The 24,546-nt window shown below is 37.4% G+C and overlaps 1 protein-coding gene across 1 annotated transcript in view; it reads left to right on the top strand.

Moving 5' to 3' along the window:
• The window catches only part of numb (NUMB endocytic adaptor protein), a 153,033-nt gene that overhangs the window by 35,578 nt on the left and 92,909 nt on the right, over window positions 1–24,546 (top strand). Inside the window, exon 2 of the mRNA XM_067764653.1 lies at window positions 17,142–17,197. The gene's annotated coding sequence lies outside the window, so the exon portion shown is untranslated. The remainder of the gene's footprint in view (window positions 1–17,141; window positions 17,198–24,546) is intronic.

Raw genomic sequence — 24,546 nt, 5'->3', positions numbered from 1 at the left:
CCCCTCGTAGTGAAAATACTTCGTTAGCAGCTCTATTTTAATTAACATTTTGTGAGTTAACGAAACTCTATTGGTAAAAAGAACAAATCTACCTGCATTTTCAGAATACCAGAACAAATAATAATAATTTTGAGCGATAGTCGAATTGTGCGTTGATTATCAGCCCGATTTTAAATATTCCCTCGGAATTTTGTGCTAGCGAATTATATTTTCCCAAGGAATCACCGAAGTCACCTATTTTGCCAATTGAAATTTTGTGGTAAAGTGCTAGCACACCGAAGTTCCTGGGTTCACGCCCCTGGCAAAGCAGCATCAATATTTCAAAAACAAGTTTTTTCAATTAAATAAAAGTTTTTCTAGGAACGGTCGCAACTCGGTAGTAATTTAGCAAGCACTCTGAATGTATTTCTGCAATGAAAAGCTTCTCACTGAAAATTCATCTGGCTGGCAGATGCCGTTCGGAGTCGGCATAAAACATGTAGGTAGCGTCCCGCTATTTTGTAGGAAGAACTAGAAGGAGCACGACGCATATTAGAGAGAAGCTCAGCCTAACATCTCTTCGAAGGTTATCGCGTCTTACATTTATTTATTTATATTTTTATGCATTCCCTTTGATTTAACAAGTGAAAACAATCCTTAAAAATGGCAGAGGAATCTCCCTTTCAATCACAATTATAATACCTACTTTTCTACATTAACCAGTTTTCCTTTTTCGAACATTATTCAGAATAAAAATAATAAAAAAGGGAGAAGTGAAAAGACTTACAAGGATTTTTTATGTAGAATACGAGGAATGGGGGAAGGGAAAAAACTCGCAAGGAATTTTTGTTTAGAATTCATAAATTATGTAATTCTTTTTCAAGTCTTCCAAATTGTTATATGTTGTTGATATTACAGAAAAATTAGAAAGTTTACAAACGGCGGTGGTTACTAGGACATGTTTCTGAATTTCACTTTTCGGGAGCTGTGTATTGAATTCGAAATCTCTAACACTCATAATTCATGCTAGCCTTTAAAAATTGGTCTCCAAATATTGCCTTTTTGTTGCTATTCCTTTATACACCACAAGGTACATACTAATTCTATATGCTTTTAAACCGTAATTGTGTGAAATACTTATAGGCGCGCTCTCAAGAGCTAATACATTGTTGACGACGGAGGTGGTTTTGCTCAGACATTGCTTGCAGGCGGCACCTCCCTCCAACGCTATGCACCATCTTGTTATGATAAAAAACGCCCGTTTGCTGTGAACCAACTACCGATGTATCCTGTCAGCGTAAGTGTCTTTCCTTAAGCATGAATAGCTACTTAAATGTTCCATAGAGTGAGGGCGTCATATAATTCCTTGTGAATAAAACTATCTGTTGTTCGGTCAACAGACAGTGATGCTCACAAGTACTTACGGCACAAACAGTTGCAAGATACATCTTCACTAATCATGGTACTAAACCACTTGCGCATCAAGACACATCCCGCTAGTCACAGGTACCTGTGCGTTTAAGATCATGTTGCAACTGAACCCAGCTAAACGTTCTATTCAGTTTTATTTGTAACTTTGATCTGCATTATTTGCTACTTATACATGCCCACATATTCATCATTATTTGCTACTATGGTATACAACTCTAATAGCTCGCTTTGTTGTATAAACTTCCTCTTTATTCATCATTACCCTCCGTTTTTTCCACAACTTAGGGCTGTGGCCAACCTTTTCAACCATACACCTGTGTTGGGGGACTTTCCCGCCTCAGCAATATCTTTGCAATAGCAGTTCGCCACACTGCAGTGATCTGACAACGTCAAATCTGCCAAATTTTTTGGATGTGGCCATCCATTCTGCGAACACCTCCTATTCGCAACGCAGTCTAAAGCAGCTTCAAATATCTCAAAAGACGAGATGAACACCGGCCCACTCGTACAATTATCGATTGTTTTCGGCTGACGATAGACATACGTTTCACCGTCTCTCAACGGTTTACACTCCGGTTGCCACAATTATGGGATGTGACCAACACGTCTGCCCCTTAGGGTCAGTTTTTCAATGAAATTGGGTATACTGTGACAAGCAAGAGACCGAGTTCCCATGGGTTTGCATCCATCCCAGGACTGGAGATGAGACCTGAATACAAGCATCGTACGATGCAGTGCATCAGGTCACAACTGGCTTTTCCTGCTCCCGCGGTAGCAGTTTTTATAAGGACCATGCGTAGGGTCCCACAGGGTGATACCAGCTTCCACCCTGCTCCCTTTCGAGTAAAATCACCTTACTCATGGATTGGTTAGCCATGGTATTATGGTCGCCTTATACGACCGGTATACCTACCGTGGGCATATTCTAACCCCTAACCCACAGGGGGAATTGCTCTATACAATTGGTTTTATTATTGATATTAGAGAAAATTTCCAATTTTTATCCACCAGTTTTTCCAACAGGGCTCCTTTATCACATAGTCAGCCATACACCATTCTACCCATGCTATTATGAGTCCCCCTACTTGGGTAGGTAAGCTTATTTAATGCAACTACGCACTGTATTTGATGCAATTAAATTTAGTTCTTTTTTCACATGATATTATTAAATTTTATTAACAACATTTACCATTAATGTATAATTTTTATTAACGATACACTAGGTGCAGTACCAATCATACATATATGTATTTAGAAATGCGTTTGTGTGCCTGCGTGACGACTACGCAAATAAATATTATTTTTTTTTGTTAAAAGCAGAAAAGATATCTAATCATTGTTAACGATATGAAACTAAAAAGTAACGTTTCTTATTGCCATTCAACAAATTGAATTTTTAAATTACAACACAGAATTGATACGTTTGTTGTTGGCCGCGGGCGTTTTGCAATCACATTTTACCACGCTTTGGCGATTTTTGATTAGTTGAATGTACCCACTGCATTTTTTAAAGTCAATAATAAATAATTGAAACGAAAAATGTGATTAATTGATGCAACAAAACAATGCACAAATATTTGCTTCACATAACGCAACATAATTTTTTGTTTGTTTTGTTGACGAGTTAAAGGTTTAAGGTAGCCGGTTAAAATATGTGTAATCAAAATTGTATAACTTCATCATTAGCAAAGCTAAAAATACCGTAAATGGAGAAAGCATGTGAAGTATGTATTACAAAAATTGTTTACATTTCACCGCCATCCAAAATATACATATGTACATACATCAAAACTCTAATTACAAACAACATGGAATTTAGATATTTTGTTTGCAATAAAGCACCCATGATGGTTAGGTTAGGTTGAACTGACCGGTCAATGAGCAGGTCACATAGAAAAAAGTGTTACCAGGGAGTTTTTTTAACGACCAAACTGAAACCCCTTTCAAAAACCAGGACCTTTGTTATAAAATAACTTCATCCGCTTGGCAAATACTAGAAGCTTTCAAGCCCTATGACACTTGCCGCGTCTAGATCTCACTGCGCACAAAACGTGCTCTATCGTTTCGTTCTACAACCCGCACTTCCTACATCTGTTATCACAGACCAAACCTAATATAAAGGCATGTGACGTTAGAAGTCAGTTTGCAGTTAGAATACCCGTCATGCGCCTACAGTTCTCCCTTTTTTAATAATAGGACAAACTTTGTTAGACTAAGCTTGTAAGACCTGCACATGATCTTCGACACTTTACAGCGCCACGCTTGGGTTCACGTCTTTCCCGCTTGGTCGATCGTGTGCATCTCTCGCTTTCTCTTAATCTCACCCAATGTAATTAAGACCTATAAGGGCATGCTTCAGCTAGTTCATCCGCTTTTACGTTCCTATCTATTCCCATATACCTTGCGACCAAATTTCGATGTATGCTTCTCCCTTTTATCAAGATCTAAATGAAAGCTGCAGGTATAAGTTGGCTTATCACTGTAGCGTCTTCCAAGTGAAAGTTGTTGCGATTGACGATGCAGTGCTTGAAATGATATTCAGTGATATCACTTTTAGGGAATTTAACATCTACTCTGACAGCCAAGCGGCTATCAAGGCCTTGAGTTCAACTAAAGTGCGATCGAAGGTGGTCTGGGAGTGATTGACCTAGCGTGCGATTTCGAGATTCCGCTGGCCACTTGTGTTCTGCTCCTGTATAAATGGGATTCGATTCAGCTCAGCAAGTGTAGGGCGGACATCACCTCTTGCAGGGTAGCGAGATTCTTCTGGCTGGAAGTGGATGACAAGAGGTCTGCCGAAATGATTGAGTGAACTCATCTACCAGTGGTCATTGGGGTTCTAAGATTAAGATTATCTTGGTCCCGCGCCAAAGTGATATCCCGGGCAACTGTCAAGCGGGTTTCTTCGCCCTCATCGGTACAATTGAACCGAGTGAAGATGGCTGTAGGCATCTCGAGATTCCGCTGACCAGCTGTGGTCTGCTCCTACATAAATGGGCTTCGATTCAGCTCAGCAAGTATTGGGCGGACACCACCTCTTGCAAGGTAGCAAGATCCATCTGGACGGAAATGGATGACAAGAGGTCTGCCGATATGATTGACTTCACTCAAGTTCATCTATCAATGGACATTGGGGTTCCGAGATTAATATTATCTTGGTCCCGGGCCAAGTGATATCCCGGACAACTGTCAAGCGGGTTTCTTAGCCCGCATCGGTACAATTGAAACGGGCGAAGATGGCTGTAGGGGATTTCGATATTCTACTGGCCACTTGTGGTTTGCTCCTGCATAAATGAGCTTCGTTTCAGCTCAGCAAACGTTAGGCGGACTCCACCTCTAGCAGGGTACCAATATCCTTCTGGCCGTAAGTAGATGACAGAAGGTCTGCCGTAATCATTAAGTTCACTAAGGTTCATCTATCAATTGTCATTGAGATTTTGGAAGGGCACTATACAATTGGAATCCATGCGTTACGTCTCATATACTAAAGACCCCATTCTACTGTAGCTGTATGGAGGATGATGCGGTGGAATCATCGAGTCACTTTATGCGTGATTGCCCAGCTTTTGCCAAAACTAGGCGAAAGTATTTCGGTCGCTCAATTGGAACTCCGCAGAATTTATCCAAGGTTGGGATCGGTCCCATTAGGAACTATATCATTGCGATGCAACGATTCTCTAAGTAGCTAAAGCTACGTCACCGTTATTTTATGCGGATCACAACGAACCTTCCTGCTGTTCAAGTGAGCTTGCCCTACCAGGACAGCTACCACCTAACCTAACCTAACCTACATTGAGGCTCCCTCGTGAGCACACGCTAAGAAACTGCCAAAATTGGTGGTTAAACACTAAGTTTTGATGAATGATTATTATGTCTTAAATTGTATCTTTTGCGAGTGCTTTGTATTCTAGGACTTTAGCAACTGCTGTATTTAGTGTATTCAATATTAGAAATTTTCGGCGTTAAGATTTAGCTAGGTGTGAGTATTTGTCAGTCGCTTTAGGTATGCATATTTATGCATATTTTGGATTAATTTACCTCTATCGGGCATGGCCTTGCTCTCATGAACTTTCTTCCTGACGAAGTTAAGCAGAGCTTAAGCGTCTTGATAATGAGTTGGCTGGCTTAAATAAACAATAAAAAAACTTTTTACTTCCTTTATATTAGGTGGGTTGTTCGCTTTTCATACAAATCTTGCAATCGATTTTTAAGTAACTTCTCATTGAGCTGCAAACGTGAAACTTTACACATAGGTTAGAACACCGTGACAATGCAACAAAAGGAAAAAAATCCGTTAGGTGGCGCACGGATCGAAATAATTAGATAAGAATTGGACAATTTTCAAACCAGCTTTTAAGTAACTTCTCGATGAGCTAGAGACTTGAAATTTCAAACTTAATTCAGAGGTCGATGACAGCCGATGACACAATACAAAAAGTTTTGCTATGGGGTGCATGAAGGGAGATATTTAGAAAAATCAAACGGAACGGAGGGAATTATGGGATTGATTTTTATGTAAGTTCTCATTGAGCTACAACTGTCAAACTTAACAGATAGGTTAAGACACCGAGAAATGTAAGAAAAGGAGAAAATAAAATAAACAAAATTTAAGCACTTCCTTTATATAAATGGACAAAAATCAGCAAAAATGTGTCCTTATATAAAGACATATTCTTGCTAAACCTTGATTTTTAAATTTTGACATAGAAATTGCAAAAATATTTATGAGAAGTAAAAATATAAAGGTGGAGCGCAATTGATTGACTAATAATATATCTTTCCTACCAACTTTCCAATCCAAGTAATGTGACATTTTTCGCTGATTTTTCTCCATTTATATAAAGGAAGTGCTTACAATTTTTTTATTTTATTTTTATTATTATTATTTTTCCAGTATTTTTCCCACAACTCCCAATGCGTGCCCATTTAATAAGTGTTCTCAAAATATTTTCTTTGTCCACGTTCTTGCGTAAATTCATAATTTTTTAATTACCCTCGATTATAAGGCACAACCTCAATAGATTCAATATGATTTAATTTGTATATTGTTAATTGCCAACTAATAGTAGAACGCGCTATACCACCACCCCACACAAACTAATACCTACACATATAAATGTGTATGTATGTAAGGAGATACAACACTTTACAGTAAATTAATACCAAGCACTTAACACCACACTTTGTGATACTTGGGCGTAAGAGTGCTCTGTTGAGTAGCGTAGCTTACGAGTATGTATTGATGACAAATGCCGAAGAAGAAGAAGAAGAGCATGAAAGGTGATAGGGGTGCCTGACGTAGTCAACAACTATGTATGCTTGAGGGTGCTCACACAATCTATCTACATGATTGCCAATTCGCAAGCTGTTGTTGTGACTGTTATCAGTTTTCAAGGGAGGTAGATATGATATTCATAGTGATAGTGTTTTATTTATTGTTATTGTTGTTTTTGTGGTTATGGTTTTCACCAGGGATGCACCTTAACGTTAAGCTAATCGTTTATCAAAAAATTTCCACCGTTTCCGTTGAAACACTTCGAAATATTATCGATAAAGAAATTATCAAGATAAATTGTATCTCGTTTTTAACCGAAACGAAAAGCTTTCGTTAACGTTAAAAACGTTAACGAAAACGTGATACTTTATGTTTGAATTATGCTGGCAATGCTATAGCCATGGTGAAGCCGTAAGGTGGCAACAACGAGCGCACATACACACACAAACTCTATGTAATTTGTTTGTGTAATTCGTTGGTGGTAATGTCAAAAATACTCTGAGAAATCTTCGTACTGTCAAAATTCATGAGAAAAGTTGCAATCAGCTTGGATAATGCTTTCACCTTTATTGACTCCGCCATCAATCAGCTTTGCCAGCATAGTTTGAAATTAATAAGCAACATAAACGATTTGATTTCGTTTTGATATGGCAGAAAACGAAACGAAATCATTTCGTTAATTTGACGATCTTAACGTTAATAAACGAAACGAAATGACTTCGTTTCGTTTATTAACGTTGATTATCGTAACGAAATGATATCGTTTCGTTGGTTAAGCATGCCTGGTTTTCACGCTTGTGTTGTTTATTCATTCTCGAGCAGCTATCAAGTATATCCTTTACTTATATTATATTTACTCACACTAATCTTTTTTAATATTTTTTAATTGCCCGTTATGGTCAATTATAATTTGTATGTATGTATGTATATCCTTGTGTTTTAATCCTATATAGAATGGCAGTTATGTATATGTATGTGTGTGTTTGTATAGGGTTGTTCGTTTATTTTTAACTACCCGTTGTAAGTTATTTTTATATGCACGTGTATGTGCATTCGACGACAGTTGGGTTGCACGCCTAAATGCACCCTAAGTCGAGATATTGACAAGACAGTTTCTATAGCTTATAGCAGCCGAAGGGTGTGAGTGACGTTGCAAGATAACAGTGTTTACAATTTACCCTTATATTATCATATGTACTTATTATCTATTTATTTGTAATTGATATGCGGTTTGTGGGAATTTTTTAATACCTAAAGTTGAGGATAAAAATTGAAAGGAAATTAAATTAAAGCAATGGCATTAAGCAGGTACAAATCAGATTAATTTAGGTTATTCATATGCAAGAGCTCGATTGAGATATCAAAAGTCTTCATATAAGGAGTTCAGCTAATATCACCTGAAGTATATTGTAACTAATTTTGGGAAATTTCCCTATTTTGAAACCTTCTGCTAACGTTCCAATCGCTAAACCATTGAATAAATCCCTCCAATATTCAGTATTGCAAACTGGTCTTTATTTAGATTATTTTGGGAGTAGTACTTCACAATTATACTTCACAACTAATAGCGTGTTTAAATCAAAACTGGTTCCTTATTACTCAGCTTGTGCTGCTTTTATACTCTCGGTTTCCTCGTTCACCCATTTCTTGTAAGATCTAGTAATTTCGCGAACAGTTGTAGCTCATGCTTGGTTAGTTACCAGCTATATCCATGTATATCTGTAGTTCATGCCTCTCCCATAGCCATGTGCGTGTGTATGTCTGAGTAACTACTTCGGCTGATTACTACATATTTGTGTGTGTGAGATATCTCTTCGTCGCCTTTTACATAAGAGTGGCTGCTTTATTGTTGTTGTGCATTTATTTAGTTGCAGCTTAAAAAAATAAAAAATGTAAGGCGCGATAACCTCCGAAGAGATCTAAGGCCGAGCTTCTCTTCCAATTTGCCTCGTGCTCCTCTTGATTTTCCCTACAAATTGGCCGGACGGGACCTACATGTTTTATGCCGACTCCGAGCGGCATCTGCAAGGCAGATGAGTTTTCACTAAGAGCTTTTCATGGCAGAAATACAGCTTAGTGATGCTAATATTCGTCACAATATAATAGTACAAGTGCAAGTAATGTTAGATAAGGGCAGTATGAGGTTAATCCAGGCCGGTCAACTTTTATAAGACAAATGTGAGCTCCAAATATTCGTCATATACTTGCTGGAAGCTTTTCATGCCAAAAATAATACGCAGTTTTTTGAACAGATGAGGTGATGCAATTTTTTTATTTTTTTCTGTATATTTTTTTTTTCTTGAATTCTTAAGGCCAATGAGAATAGAATGATATCCCGCCACAGATTTTTTCCAATTTAGCATACGAATTTCTAAAACAAGATTCTTTGGTTTTGAAAAAAAAGGCATGAGTACCAAGTACACATGAAGCTCGATGGGTAAACATACAGGCGTTCGTCTAGAAAAGTAATGTTTTTGAGACAACTTGAGATCGTCCTGGAGTTGAAGTGAAACCACAACAGAGACAACTTTACCAGAAACAAATAATTCCGCGCTTTTTAGGAAGAGCTTTTTATGTGTGAAAACCGATACTGACAAATTACTGTTTTACTATCGGCTTACTATCGAGAGCGAACTATTTCGGTCGGGTTTGTCATCGGCTTTTTGTCACCGAGTAATCGGTTTCTTTTTGGTTTCTCGGCGGCTTGATATAGCCGGGTTGCAGATGAATCATCGATTTTATAGTGAAGTTTTCTCGGTGACTGTTTCATAACAAACCGTTAAGTCCGATATAAAATCGATAAATTTTGATAAAAAATTGATACTTTTTGGTAACAACACGATATATTTTTAATAATAAATCGATAACTTTTTGATATTCTATCGATAAATTTTCGATAAATAATCAATAAATGTTCGAAAAGAAAAAAGCAACTTTTCCATAACATTCTGAAAGTTTTTTGATAAGAAACCTAATACATGTCGATTACTTTTCGACAATTAATCGATAGCTGAGAAATCCTCTGGAGAACCGAGTGGACAGTCAAGTTTGCAGTCATTGGATTTCCATCTCATCATCCTACAAACCAGCTGCATAAGGAAACACTTTATACTATATTACGACGTACCACATCCACTTTAATTGAGCACTGACCCACCAGAAGTTCAAATCAAACCATTGATAAATCCTATCGGAGTATCTCGCTACCAACAGGCAGTTGCTGCGCAGCAATTGGTAAACTGACTAAAGGCTCATCTGTACATACATACGTGGCCAGCGGAACTCCGAATTCAGAAGTTTCAGCTGCTGGGGGTATAACTAGGATCTAAGAGCCAGATGATCCCTACATTAAAATAGTTCGAACTAATTACAATAGAAGTGAAGCACTCCTTGACCGCTTTCCTTCGCACCTCAGTGGAGGGATGACAGACATTTTTACCTTCCATAAAACTACACAGCTAGACATTATCAGGGAAGAAGTCATAAAAGAAATGCAGAACTTCGGCCGGAGGTACTGCTGGATATGTAGAACACATGCATACGGCACGGGGAGTGTCTTAATCGTTACAACAAAAACAAACTGCAACATGTACTTTAAGCGCAACGGAAGACGTTCTTACCAGTTAGCGTAGAACATTTTAACCTTAGACATGAGCAACGTGGTCAAAAGCTATTCCGAATTCCATGCTACCTATTGCGTGCCATCAGAAACTGTCTTAAAGATTACATGTACAGATAGCCCGCGGACTACGAAAATTACTTCTTGAGAAGTACAAGGAACAATCTTGATTCTGACATATGAAATCTATGCTCCATTCCTAGGTGAGCGCAAACACTAAAGCCCAAATCTAGAAGAACCACGCATAATACTCAATCAGTCCATGAGCGCGTACAAATAGTAGTTAGACTCACGCGAACTTCAAATGGCAGCAGAAAAAAAAAGACTTTTTGGCCGCTAAGGAAGTTACAAAAAGTGGGGTTTTAATCCTTCTCTTGAAATATAGCCTTAACGAAGATAGTTATCTACTTAGGCGTAAGATTATGCTCCAGAGCAGAATACTAGGCGCAAACTCAGCATATGGGAGAAAACGCGTCTAAACTGGCATCGCCCAATCGTGTTATTAACACAAAGATAGGGCGAGTTATAGAATTTAAAAAAATGTCACACAACTGTACAGAGCAGCGCTCTGAGCTAACGCGCTTAAAAAAAGATTTATGCTCTGAGACTAGCCTTCGTCTTTCCCACCGTTATAGGACCAGTAATACAAGTGATCACCGGCATAACCTATATCAACCTATTAGCATTGAAAAGAAGAAGACTAGAGTAGAAAAAAAAAGCAGAAGACTCAAGACCGAAGAAAATTCTTAAGCCAAGAAATATAATGCACCTAGGCTATGGCAAGACGGCGATACTAATCGCAGCTGTCGCAGAAGAAATAACTGGCGCTTCTTAGACATTGATTTTTGTGTTAAAAAAAAAATAAAACCCGGATTTTACTTTTACCGTCGGACTTTTAAAATACAAGTCCGGATTTAATTATTTCTTTCGGACTTGAATGTTCAAAGTCCGGAAATAGTTTCTTCGAACTCTAGAGCATATAAACCTAAGATCTTTCTAGGAAAAAGTTGTCGGCCTCTAGTTTCTAGACTGTACGCCTCTGCCAGTTTCATGGAGGTTTTCGCGTTTTTTCCAGTTGCTTGCCTACTTTTAGGCGTCGAAGCACAGAGTCTGAACTCACTGCTTTCAGACAAGTCCCCTCACACTTGTAGTGGAAATATCTTTGAAACTTCGTTCCGCGCTACTCTTCCTATGCAAATTTAAATCTCCCGGTGCGAACTACTATTTACATGCATTTTTAATGCGAAAAATATTTACATATTCTTTTGATTGATAATAACAGCATTAGATTCAAGTCATGCGCGTGATTTAAGTTGACGCATTTACAAGAGCACAAATAAAAGACGTGACTGCAAATTCTAAATGCGCGTATTTTTAGCAAACTAGGCTGCAGACAAAAAATGAAGCACCAAGATCTATTTGACTTTTTATGCAAAAATTGGTAAAGACATGAATGAACAGAATATTTACAAAGTTTGAGAGAAGATGGATGGAATAGTTGATACAGAAACGATGAGACAAAAGACACATTCAAACACAACTTTTTCCTTTGCGAGCTAGGGTAGATGTACCAGTAACCGGCCACCTAACTTTTTTTTGCTTTTGAACTCTTCTTGGCTACATCTTGCAAGTGATATTAAAAACTTTGAATTTTCAAATGACTATTGCTTAATTCTAAATCTAATAAAATCAGTCACTTCGATAGAAAACACTCTATTTTTTTTTTTGTAAAAATTATTGTTTTGATACAAGTCAGAATATGCCAGTAACCGGACAGTTTTTTCAGAAACCGGACAGTAAAATTCCAGTTACCGGACACTTATGATGTAAAATAAAAATAATTGTTTTGTAACATTTTACAACGTTTTGCAACGTTTTATAACGTTGTTTTTATTTTCATTTAATATTTAAATCAAATAAATACAACAACAAAAAATAAACTTTTGCACATTCTTCATTAATTTCATTGACTTGCGTAGGTACTTATTATTTAAACATTCAGAAAAACAAATGAAAATATTCTTTCATACTTAGATAAAAAAGAAACACACAAAACTCCAATAAACAAAAAATTAAAATATAAATATTTCATCAATTTCAATACATTTTAGCTGAAAACATACCTATGCATTAATTAAACATTACACAAATGTCACAGTCAGAAACTGGTAAGCAACTTCGCTCATCTTCTTCCCGGTGAAAACTGGAGTCTCAGCGTTAGCTCCCTTAAGTATCATCGATTAAGCTGTAGTATAATTGTTATCTCCCTTGTGCCTTCTCAAGCCATTATTGTCTTCCTCTTCCTGTATTACAGCTTTTGAGGTACATGGCTTTACAGTACTTATATTTCCCTCTTCCTGTCATTCCGGCTAATTCACCTCCCGGTTCTTGGACTGGAGCGTTTACCCTCCCCCTTATACCTCTTAAAAGCATGATTGTCAGGTTCAGTCGATCGCTGCCTCTTGATTCTAGGGGTTTCTTCCGCTTCGATGCGGTTGCAAAATTGAGGGTTGTTCGCAGCAAAGCTTTCGTCTGTGAATTGTCTTCGACATTCTTGCACTGTCTCACGGGCCCATGCCAAGCGATCGCTCTGATCGTTGGTTGGGTGAACCACTGGGCCAAGCGCTGCATAATTCTTAATGCAGCCCTATATTTTGAGAGGGTTATCTTAAGCTCCCTAACTCGTTGTTCCCGCTCTAACCTTAATTCTTTGTCCGAACTAGTACGCCGCTCCTTTACCGAAACACTCACTGCACACTAGCATCGCTATCGGCATCCGAGTCATCGCTGATAGCGATTTCCTCTTTTCCGGCTTGCGACGCCATCGCTTTTTCCTTCGCATCCTTACTTTCTCTTAAATTTTTTTAGTTCATCTTGGTCGTACGACCACCTGCCCAAAAGGCGGGCTCAGCGGTGTTATGTTAAAAGTGGGGATAAAAACCATCCGCCACAACAGCGCCCCTTGCTGTCGTAAGGCCATCATTACTTCCCGAGGCGGCCCGGTATCGGGAAGGCTCCGTTCAAATACAGCCGAATATATCCCCTGGCTGCAAATCGTCCAATAGGCACGGTCCCTATTACATTCTGGATTAGGGATTATCACACATAGGTTAGGTTAGGTTGAACAGGCCGGTCCATGAGGACCTCACATAGACTGAATGAGTCCGTAGTGTTACCAGAAGTTTGTTTTAACGACCAAATTAAAAAAACCCTATCAAAAACCAGGACCTGTGTTACAAAATAACTCCGTCCCCTTGGCTAATACCAGAAGATTCCTAGGACTTAAGCCACATGCTGCTTCTAGATCTGACAGCTATATCACTCCGAATAGCTGGAGTCTTAGCATGGCAGGCGCAGGGCCCGAGCACAGAACGTACTCGATCGTTTTCTTCTCCAAACCGCACTTCCTACATCTGCTATCACTGACCAAGAGTAATTTAAAGGCATGTGACGCCAGAAGGCAGTGTCTAGTTAGAATACTCGTCATGAGTCTACAGTCCTCTCTTTTTAATGATAGAAGCAACTTTGTTAATCTAAAGTTGTAAGAACTACACATAATCTTCAACACTTTACAGCCCCGCGCTTGAACCCACGCCTTTCCTGCTTGGTCGATCATGTGCACCTCTCGGCTTCACTTAATCTCAACCAGTCTAATTGGGATTATCACACATACTATAATTAATTTTAATATAAACAAATATAATTAAAAAATAGCGCGAAAGAAACAGCATGTCCGGATACTAGAATTTTGCGGTTGTTAACTACTTCTAGTAACCGGAAACTTTGTCCGGATTCTGGAAAACACTATTATTTTTATTCCAGTATCCGGACAAGTGTATTTACAAAAATATATACATATTTCCACTAATTTTAAACTGTTATCACGTATTTTTATCAATTATTTATAGAATAACAGTCATTTGAAACACTTTTGTCACGAAATTATTAGTAAAAACTCACCTGATAGAATCGAAGTATAACTAGCAAAAAAATTGAAAAGTAGTAGTCTTAAGACTTCACTTCATACACGCAAACTAAAAGTGAAACAACAAAGCTTCTTTTGAAAATAAAGCAAAAGGCAAATAGCGAAACCGTACTGTCCGGTTACTGGCACATCTACCCTATAGAGTAACAAAAGATTTTCGTATTATGTATTCCAAGGTTTGTTGGCTTATTAATCAAGTCCCTTGTGCTGTTAGCAATTTTCAAAAGCTGTCATTGACACTCACACTCTACTCGTTTACTTGGGCAAGCTAATGACGCCAAATTTCTCGGCCGGCATTTAAACGCCTTTTCTTACCATTCAAACTTAATGACTGTGGGAATTTTCAGTTATAAACAATTTGAATTATTTTACCTTTTTGAGCACAATTGCACGCTTGAATGGCTTCAAAAGCACTCTTATGCATCCGCACTCTTTGCAAGCTGAAGTGAAACAGTTAAGAGAACATGCTTAGAGAAAACCAATTTGAGCGATAAGAACCATGGTGGAACCATTCAAGGTGGTAGCAGAGCGATATATACATACAAACTCATTCGATTTATTTTCTTTTTTAACTATGGTCTTATGTCAAGATCTTACTGTGCAGTAGATGATATGTCAAAGCAGATAAAAAAAAGTACTAATCAGCTGTTTTCCGGCCGGCAACTATATTTATCCGCCATGATAACGAAGCGGTGAGAAATTATTATAGTAATACCCAGGGTTTATTTTTTTTTTTAATTTTGTTTAATATTTTAGGTTATCTTAACGAAATTTGATTTTGGAGTTTATTGGCAGTAAGGATGGCTGAACTTTGTTTATCTGGAAAATAGCATTAACAGCGAAAACATTGTCAGCTTAGAAAGCAAACGGAGAATAACTCATGCCAAAATTCGCTACTTTTGACTGGCAATTGAGCAGTAGCCTTCTCTCGACGACACAAATCACGCTTTACAAGTCGTGCATCATACCTGGCCTGATGTATGTCTCGGAATCAGCTCTTAGAGTGTTCGTCATGGTCCAATCCGTGATGCCGACGACGAGTATCGAATAAGGTATAATGATGAGCTGTATGAGCTTAACGCAGATATGAAGATAGTGCAGCGAATAAAACCCAAAGGCTTCCCTGGCTAGGTAATGTTATGCACAATGGATGAGGGAGATTTGGCTAAGCAAGTATTCCAATTTACACCGTATCTTGGTAACAGAGGAAAGGAGAGACTGAATTGGGAGAGGCAGGAGGAGCAGGACTTGGCCCCCTTGGTACTTCCAATTGACGTCAAGTTATCGCGAAACAGAGATAGCTGGCGTGAGTTCTTACGAAACGACAAAAATCGATTAGGCAGTTCAGCCCAAGCAGCAACTAATGAAAATAGTGTATTACACCTTAAGACCTCTTCCTTAGGAACTGCCACTCAGGATATTCTTAACAGTTTGCCAGTTATTTGAAATAAAAAAATGAGATACGTCAATTTGGATACGAACCGAAAGGTATTTTACGTCGTATTTCAATGGAAATATCTTTAAGGAGGACTGCTAGTCGCCGATCGCGGGATAAATTGGATACATTGTTGGGTTACTTAGGTTGAAATGGCGGCCACGGTGGCATACATAGGCCAGTGTTGTGATATCAAAAAAAAGAAACCATTGCTTCTCTTCGAACCAATTTGAAGACCTCATAAAGGATACCAAGTCCTTGATGTCCTACTCCACCGCCTGGTGTAGATTATCCAAGAAGAAATCTTCTAGGCAGCGCTGTATGTTACCACCTTACGACGTGCAGTTTCACATGAGTTGATCCACCTTTTCCTCATCTTCGTCATCTTTACTACTCCTACAGCATCGACGGTTGGGCGCTACTAGTCTTTCGGTATGACTACCAATAAGGCAGTGCCCAGTTAGTATTCAAGTAGGCACGCTTTGTCCCTAATAAGGTAGCAAGATCGCATTTTGCCCAAGGTGGTTTTGATGTGCGAAACCCTGGGCTTTGTAGCTACGTATCGAGGGATTGACAGTAGATGTTCTCTTTTAGCATCAGCTTGCATGTAGCAAAAGCAATATTCTTAGTTTAACAAGTTCATCTGCAAATACCCATTTGTCCAGGGAACCATATGAGATGTAAAGTGTTCTGTTGCGCTATCTTGTAAAGGTATCCACGATTTCTACGGTATCTGTTACTCACGCATGGAAGACTCTTCAATTAGCAAGTAATCTGAAAAGAGAGTTCTTGGTCTCGGTCTTTGAATGCTCCAACCCTACAGTTTCGCTTAAAAGCGTTGGTGTATATGAAAATGCTGCCGTCAGCAGCGAAGCACAGGTCCGACTTCACTCAATCATCCCTGCTGGGAATGTATACCATAAAGTTGTTGTGGGCGCACAGTGGTCCTTGCTTCGAGGAAAAAGTTTTGAATTGTTTATTATGCTCGACGATCCTATGTTCTTAGCACTCCAGCTGGGCATATCTCTTCAACGCAAGTCTGTCGTTAGCGCTGCTCGGGAATCTGCTTCTTCCAAGGGTACGATATCAAAAATAATCTGCATATGACATTACAGTAGCACTTATGCTGACTTGATCAGTCGAAATATCCACAGATACGAAATGGGTCAGTTATTATATCAAACTATTTGAATCAATTTCATTCTTTTAATTTATATTTGGTAATGGTGAGCTCGGCCTAAAATCTCCCCAAAGAAGAATCCTGCGAAGTAGGTATTTGTTTTTTTTTTCCCTCTGTCGTATCTTCTACCCATACCAATTTGCTACACAAACATGTTAAATACAGTGCTCCTAAATTGAAATCACTTGCAGTTTCCAATCTCACAAACTTTCTTTAATTCCTCTTTTTTCTTCGCAGGATATATAAGATATTCATCAAACGACGCAATCATAAATATTTAGCAGCCAACTAAGGTAAGGCAACAAGAAACGAAAATCAATTAAAATTTGCTATGTGAGTTTTTAAGTATAAAGTGAAACAAGTGTTTGGAATCATCGTTGAATTAAAAAGAACAGTAACAATTTTAGGCTATTTTGTATTTAAGGGCTTTAAACGCGGAAATACAAAAGTTTTAAGTGCACACTCTATGCCTACAAATATAATTAAAAACAGGCCCTTTGGGAAAATTTGGCAAGGAGACATTTAGATCAGAAAATGGGAACAATCAAAAAGTTATTTGTCTTTATTATCATGATATCAATATTATCTAACACTCAGAAAAACCGGCTAGCGGTGTAAGAATCGAAATATATTGAGAACAATAATAGCACAAATCTACACGAATAAAACAAAAACTTCACAGCTTGTCATGAAGTTGAGTATGCTGAGGTGGTTTTTAATTCTTAACTTAAGGGATTGATGTTCACAGTGGTTTAAAAAGAAAACCTGTTTTATTAAAATTTAGTCGACATAAGTCTAAACTATGCGTCCAGATTAGGTTGCGTCACATCAAAACACTTATTTTAAACTTTTTAGTTTAGTTCTGAAACCCTTTTACACCTTCTCTGTAACATGTTTTTCAATAAGTTTATAGTTTAAAAAAAGCCAGGACCTTTTAACTCCAAAATGGACCGTAAGCTCGAGTTTGAGGCATAATAACACTGTAATTTAAGACCTTAGAGCACAAGATCAAGAATAACTTATTATGATAAGTTTACGCATGATAACATTTTTTTTTTTTTGGAACAGCTTGAGGTTTTCCAGAGCTTATTGTTTAGGAAAAACATAGGATTTTTCATTGGTATTAAGATAAGCCCATCTTTTTAGTGTAATGTTCAATTAACTAGAGTTTAACTCTGCTTCATTGGCAGCTAAAACTGAGATATGCAGTTAAGCTTTAAATATGCAACAATGTTTAAGTGTGTTACCTTCAAACTCGCACTGAAAACCCGGTCTACGATCTCTTACGTTGATACATATCAAGTAAGTCAAAGGTTATACTGCAAACAAAGGGGTTCTCCAAGCACTGCCCCATAATATCATGGGAAAGCCTTTCTAGTGCATTCACCAAAGCAGCTTCTTAGGAGTGTGAGCTTAAATGTGCAAGTGGAAAAATATCGATTGGCCACACAGTGCCAGTGCTCAAATTCGTGACTTAATAGTCAGCACAACAAAAGGCAAATACATCATATTGCCATGGGAGTTGTCGGGGTATTAGCTGAAGAAGAGTCTTCGCGAGCGTATCCAATCCATATCCACCGAAGGGCTGTCACTTATCAGCATACTGAAAAATCTTCAAAGTGTTTCAATAACAGAAACAACAAAATCTTTCATTGATCGTTCACCTTTTAACCTTTGATGACTTCTACACTGAAAGAAAAAGACTGGTAAAATCAACCGAATGGATAAAAATTGTCAGAAATTTCGGTTGAATTGACCCGTATTTCGGTTGAATTGACGAGCTTTACCCGAAATACGGGTCAATTCAACCGAAATTTCTGTCAATTTTTATCCATTCGTTTGATTTTACCAGTCTTTTTCTTTCAGTGTATGGAACCTAATTTTATTATTTGAATTTTTTAGAACCAAGAAGAGTTCCTTTGATGTCCATATTCCCTACAGGGTCTTCTGAACACATTAACTATTTAACATATTTGCCTTATTTATGAGCAAACTCACAACAAAAACGGTGCTATAGTAGCCAAAAAAACTCTCTGTTCTCTTCTATTATTTAAATTGTTTCAACTGATTGAATTTCTGATTAACTTTCATTATTTATTCAAGCATTGATTTGTTGGCATTCATAACGCCTGAGAGAGTTAGCAATGCGTGACAGGGGGTGTAATTGTATGTTTGTGACTTTGTATGTAGGGTAAGTGGGACTGTGTAGGTGTTGCAATTATAAATACTTAATGCAAGTGCAAGGACGTGGACGTGGACTTGTTCACTCTTATCAATGACACTTTAATTAAATGAAATATCATACAATAATCAAACATGAACAACTGCATACATACTTTTCATACATACATAATAATGCAACAAATTAATTCATTAAAGTCAATAAGTTAAGAGGTAATTAAAGCCATTAAGTGGGAGGAAATCAGTGCAAGGCGCTTCTACAGAAATGTGCAAATAAATTATATATGGATATTTTCTCTTTTATTATTGTCCTGAATTGAATTACAATTATTCAAGCAATTGTTTTTGTTTTTATCGGCCTATTGATAAATCATTCAAGGTTCGAATCGAGCTCAAGGCCAGAACAATAATTTTTTTCTAATGATAATTATTGTTATTTTTTAATTTTTCTAAATTTGAAAAATTTTATTTTGTTTTTGGAATAGTAAGTAGAAAATTTTTCAGACAACCTGCCATAGCTACGCAGATAGATCCATTTCGATGGTTAGCGCAGCATGCCTAAAGGGTACTGATGATGAAGGCTTAGCACCCTTCGAAATGGATCTATCTGCGCAGCTATGGCAGGTTGTCTGAAAAATTTTCTACTTACTATTCCAAAAACAAAATAAAATTTTTCAAATTTAGAAAAATTAAAAAATAACAATAATTATCATTAGAAAAAAATCATTGTTCTGGCCTTGAGCTCGATTCGAACCTTGAATGATTATTCAAGCAATGTTGTATATTAGTGAAGGGATATCTATATCATCTCTATAGTGCAGAAGTATGGACCATGACAACATCAGAAGAAGCGGCTCGTGGATTGTTCGAGATAAAATTTCTTCGAAAGCGAGTACCGAAGAAGATTTAATGGTAAGCTGAAAGAGCTTTACGCAGACATTAACATAGTCCATGCGAATGAAAGCTAAGAAAGTAAAGCAGAGGAAGAGTGCGGCCCCTGCTCCGCTGGAAAGAAAACGATTTAAATTCCCGCAGCGAAACCCCGACTGACGCGTCTTGATGGACGGCCATAACCGTTTAAACGGTTAAGCGCCAGTTGAGTAAGCAAATATGCCACAACTGTGACGGATACAAATTCCAAACTGTAACTTAAAAAAAGTGCAACAAGTGTTTCTTTGTTCTTTCTAGCCCATTGAGAAGTAAAGTCCTCTCCCAAAAAAACAAAGATCACGCTCTTCAATTCCATCGTAATACCTGTCCGCAACCTGGGTCATTTAATGAAAATAGATGAAGACGGTCCGGCACAGAAAGTATCGTCGGTCTTCTTATTGTATTTTTGAGTGGATAATTCACAAGCTGTGGTATGACAGCGACGTTAATTGAAATCAGACGGCATCCGCCATACCGACTAACCGTTCATTTCAGATTTCAAAGGTAAGTAACCGCGTTAAGATACTTGGAGCGTTTATATTGGGGAGAGGAGAGTGCTATAAAACGGGTTGCGGTTGGACACTGCTACGCTATACAAACGCATATCATTTCAGTGCCTATTCCAATAGTGCGCCTATCCTGTATAAGGTCTATAGCCATGATGCCCAAAACTCCTGCAATATTCGTCCTCTGCAGTTCGCTCAAATTAACTTGTTTTTAATCAGATGACAAAACATTAGTTAGCCATCATCTATGTACCTTTTATTAGCTCGTTTGATATTTCGTCACATTTAAACTATTTGTAAGTAAATACATTTAAACTATTTGTAATTAAGTAACATACAGATTAATAAAAAGAGATGAGATGAACTCGTCCAAATCATCCAGATATCATAAATGCAATGTTGCCTCTCTTTATGATTTTGATGTTGCTATACTTATTGCTAGCTACGTCATGCCACGTAGTCGCACCAGAATCTCACATACGACTTTCTTTTATGAATATAGTTTTGAGGGACATGAATCGACTAAGAAGATATTCCGTATGCCATATACCTAGTCAATCAAGGTCGAAGTTCTCGAAACTTACCCTTCTAGTGTATTGAAACGACGGCGCGACAGGTCGCGATTCAAAAAGGGTTTCATAAGCAAAAGGAATGATGATAGTCTCCATCTATATAGCGTAAGATATTGCTAATTGAGCATTACATTCTAAGAAGCCGCAGTTGGTGAAAAAGATATGATACAGTTATTCCTTCTAGTTAGCTCGAGTAAGTTGAATAAGGTGCTAGTGATATCAGAGTGGTACTTTTCACAAAGTCTTAAAATCTGTAAATTCTGCGAATAGTATTTTCAGCCAGGAAGTCCGTTATAGTATTTGTTTAGCAGTAATTAAGTCATTAGCTCTTCAGGATATACAAAAACGTAGGTCTGAGAAAGGTTAAGTCAATGCCACTTACTCTGTATTCCTATCATTTCTACTTAGTCCTAGTATTCCTATTGAGTACACTTCTGTATTTGCTATCATTCATTATTGCTTCAAAGAGACTGTAAAAATGGAATTTAACTGCAAGGTAAAATATTCAAAATTGTCTGCTATTAAAAAAATATGGACTCACTTCATCTCAATCCCTGAGTAGTTTTTGTCCAAAGAAAAAAGAATTTTGTATGTTGTATAAATGTTAATTGAGTTACCAGAAAAATTAAAAACAAAAATATCTCAATATTCTTCCTAAGATTACACGGAGTATGCTCTCAGATCTGAGATGAGAGCGATGAGATTGGAAGTCCTAACTTCATTCTCTATTTTTGAATGATAAATATTTGATCATATCATGACGGAACGATACAAGGTGGCAGCATGGTGACATACCTACAAACATAAATAAAAATGCCATGTATTTTGTTTTTGTAAATTCGATGGACAAATGTCAAAATCGTACTACGCCGAAAGTTGATGTATCAAACCAAATAAAAAAAGGGTATGATCAGCTGTCCCATGCTGCCACCTTGTATCGTTCCGCCATGGATTATATGATGACCTTGCTTTTTATATTGGAGTAACTCGTTTGAAAGCGATTAAGAGAAGTTACGAGAGCATATAGAAACGATAAGCTGAGAGGATGATAAAACGAGGAGAGTCGTTTGAGGGCAGAGAGAAATCTATAGGAAGAGCGTGAGAAAGCAATAGCTAGTTTTTAAATTTTGTTTTGGAAAATTTGATCTTCCAGTAATATTTACGTTGGAATTGAAAAAAACAGTTAGGCATTTTTATAGTTTTAAACCATACAAAGTTTCGGCTAGTTTCAATTTTTATTCAGCGAGTTAAGAAATCTATTATTTTATCATTTTTGCACTCCACAGCTGTACATATCTCTGTTTTCTTACCACCAATTTCTCTCTTCACATTAAGTAAGATAAATAACGAGTAATTGTCTATTGTTTGCGCGCCATGACAGATGTGTTTGCTCTACCTCTTGTGTATGACATATTAACTGCTGTCAGATAAGGCAAACGCACATACATATATTTACATGTGCCTCTTTATTCTTCTTCTTCGTTTTTATCTATGTATTCATAAATAACTGCAAAAATCAAAAAAGTCAGATAGATAAACACAAAACAAAGAAATATGGCTCACCTTTACGCATACACACAAATTTACACATATACGCATTTGTATACAAAATACAATGAAATAACAAAAGAGCGTAGGTAAATAAAACATTGAAAAATCGGCAAAAAAGAAACTAAACAAAATAAAGAATCAAACCGTAGAGAGCACAACACGCACACCGGTTTCATATTATCGTATCAACATTGGAACGGTATCGAACTCATGGTAATAACTTTGCCTGTCAACATGTGTGAGAGTGTGTTAATATGTCTCCACTTTATTGTTGGTTTTTGTAATTTTGTGAGAGGATTTATGTACATATGTATATCTTTTTATACCCAATAGTACATACTATCTGGGCGTTTAAGGACTGGTACAGAAAGTTCTGCAAATTTAGAACTCCCTACAAGTTTTCTAGAATGTCAAAGTAGAATAATTTTTTTTTTTTGAATTGGTGTTTCAAGACATTTTTAAAAATATATTAGTTTTTAATGTCAAGCCTTCAACGAGAAAAAATAATACTAACAAGCCAACCTAATAAAACCGCAGTGCGTTTTTTTAGCGCACGCAAACCACCGGCGTTTTTTGCCCTAACTGAAATAAGCATGCGTTGCGGCAATGTAAAACATGTATGCAAACGTCAAATCTAAATGTCACGCAGAACAAAAATTGGAAATCGAGTGAGGTTTTCACGCAGCAAATTCAACATCGGTTGCTCTCATACAAGTTGTATGTGCATGAGACATTTTTGACAGAAAATGACTTGTGTGCGTTTATATTACGTTGGCCTATAACGAAAAGTTATGTATGTACATACGTGAAAAAATTGCATAATCCCAATGTTGGTTACAAAAAGTTGTGTGTGAGTGTTCGAGAGAAAAGTTCTTCGAAAGATTTATGGACCTCTATGCGTTGACGATGGCGGGTACCGAAGAAGATTTAATGATGTGCTGCACAAGCTTTATGCACAAGATTTACGCACCAACGTGACTCAGCGAATTAAAACGCAGCGGTTACGCTCGCTAAGCCATGTATAGTTGAAAATTATTCCAATTAAGCTCGTCATTAATAATGTTCAAGGTTTAAGGTTCGTTGGTAGGATCGCCAATTATAGTTGAAAATTATTCCAATTAAAATATATATTTATAAAAACTATGTTTTTTTATTTCTTTGAAGTTTTATTTTTTATAATCAAAAATTTTTATTTTTGTCATTCAAAAATTTTCATGTAAAAAGAAAACTTAATTAAAAATGTATTTAAAAATTAAAGTATAAAGTACAAAGTATAATATTTTTGTTATAATAGTTAACACTATACCATGTTATGCGAATGAAAAATTATGCTTTTTATCGGAACCCGCCAATGGATGCAGAGGAAGAGAGCAGCCCCCACTCCACTGGAAGGACCAGGTGGTAAACAATTCAAACTCCCTTGGTGTGACCAATTGGCACAAGTTGGCAGAGCGAAAAAGCGACTGGTGCGCCTTGTTGGACGGCCATAACCGTTTCACAGGTTAAACGCCAATTAAGAAGAAGAAGAAGTTGCGAAAAGGATTATCATATGGCATTGCCCTAAGAACGGTTTTCCAATTCAACAAAGTTGGCTTAGTTCGGAAAAGCCAAAAAGTAGCCACCCGAAGCGATCCCAGTTGAAGAATAATGTGATATCTCTTATTGGGAATCGGACAGAGAAATAGTAGTAAGGCGTACAAAGAGAAAAATTTCCACACGAAAGTGAAAAACAGACTTTAAAAAGCATTTTCCCTGACGTAAGCTATACGAGAACAAATCGGAAAACAAAAAGTTTGTGTGATTATGGACGACGAAAAGGCTTTGAACATGCACCTAAGAACGTTGTCAGGTACCCATTTCTGCTGATTGTATAGCACGTAACTAATTCGTAAAAACCATGCT

Source organism: Eurosta solidaginis, chromosome 2 (genome assembly GCF_040869045.1).
Source record: "Eurosta solidaginis isolate ZX-2024a chromosome 2, ASM4086904v1, whole genome shotgun sequence".
In the NCBI taxonomy this organism is placed as follows: Eukaryota; Metazoa; Arthropoda; class Insecta; order Diptera; family Tephritidae; genus Eurosta; species Eurosta solidaginis.
The sequence above is the reverse complement of the archived record's forward strand: the minus strand, read 5'-3'. Positions and strand labels throughout refer to the sequence as shown.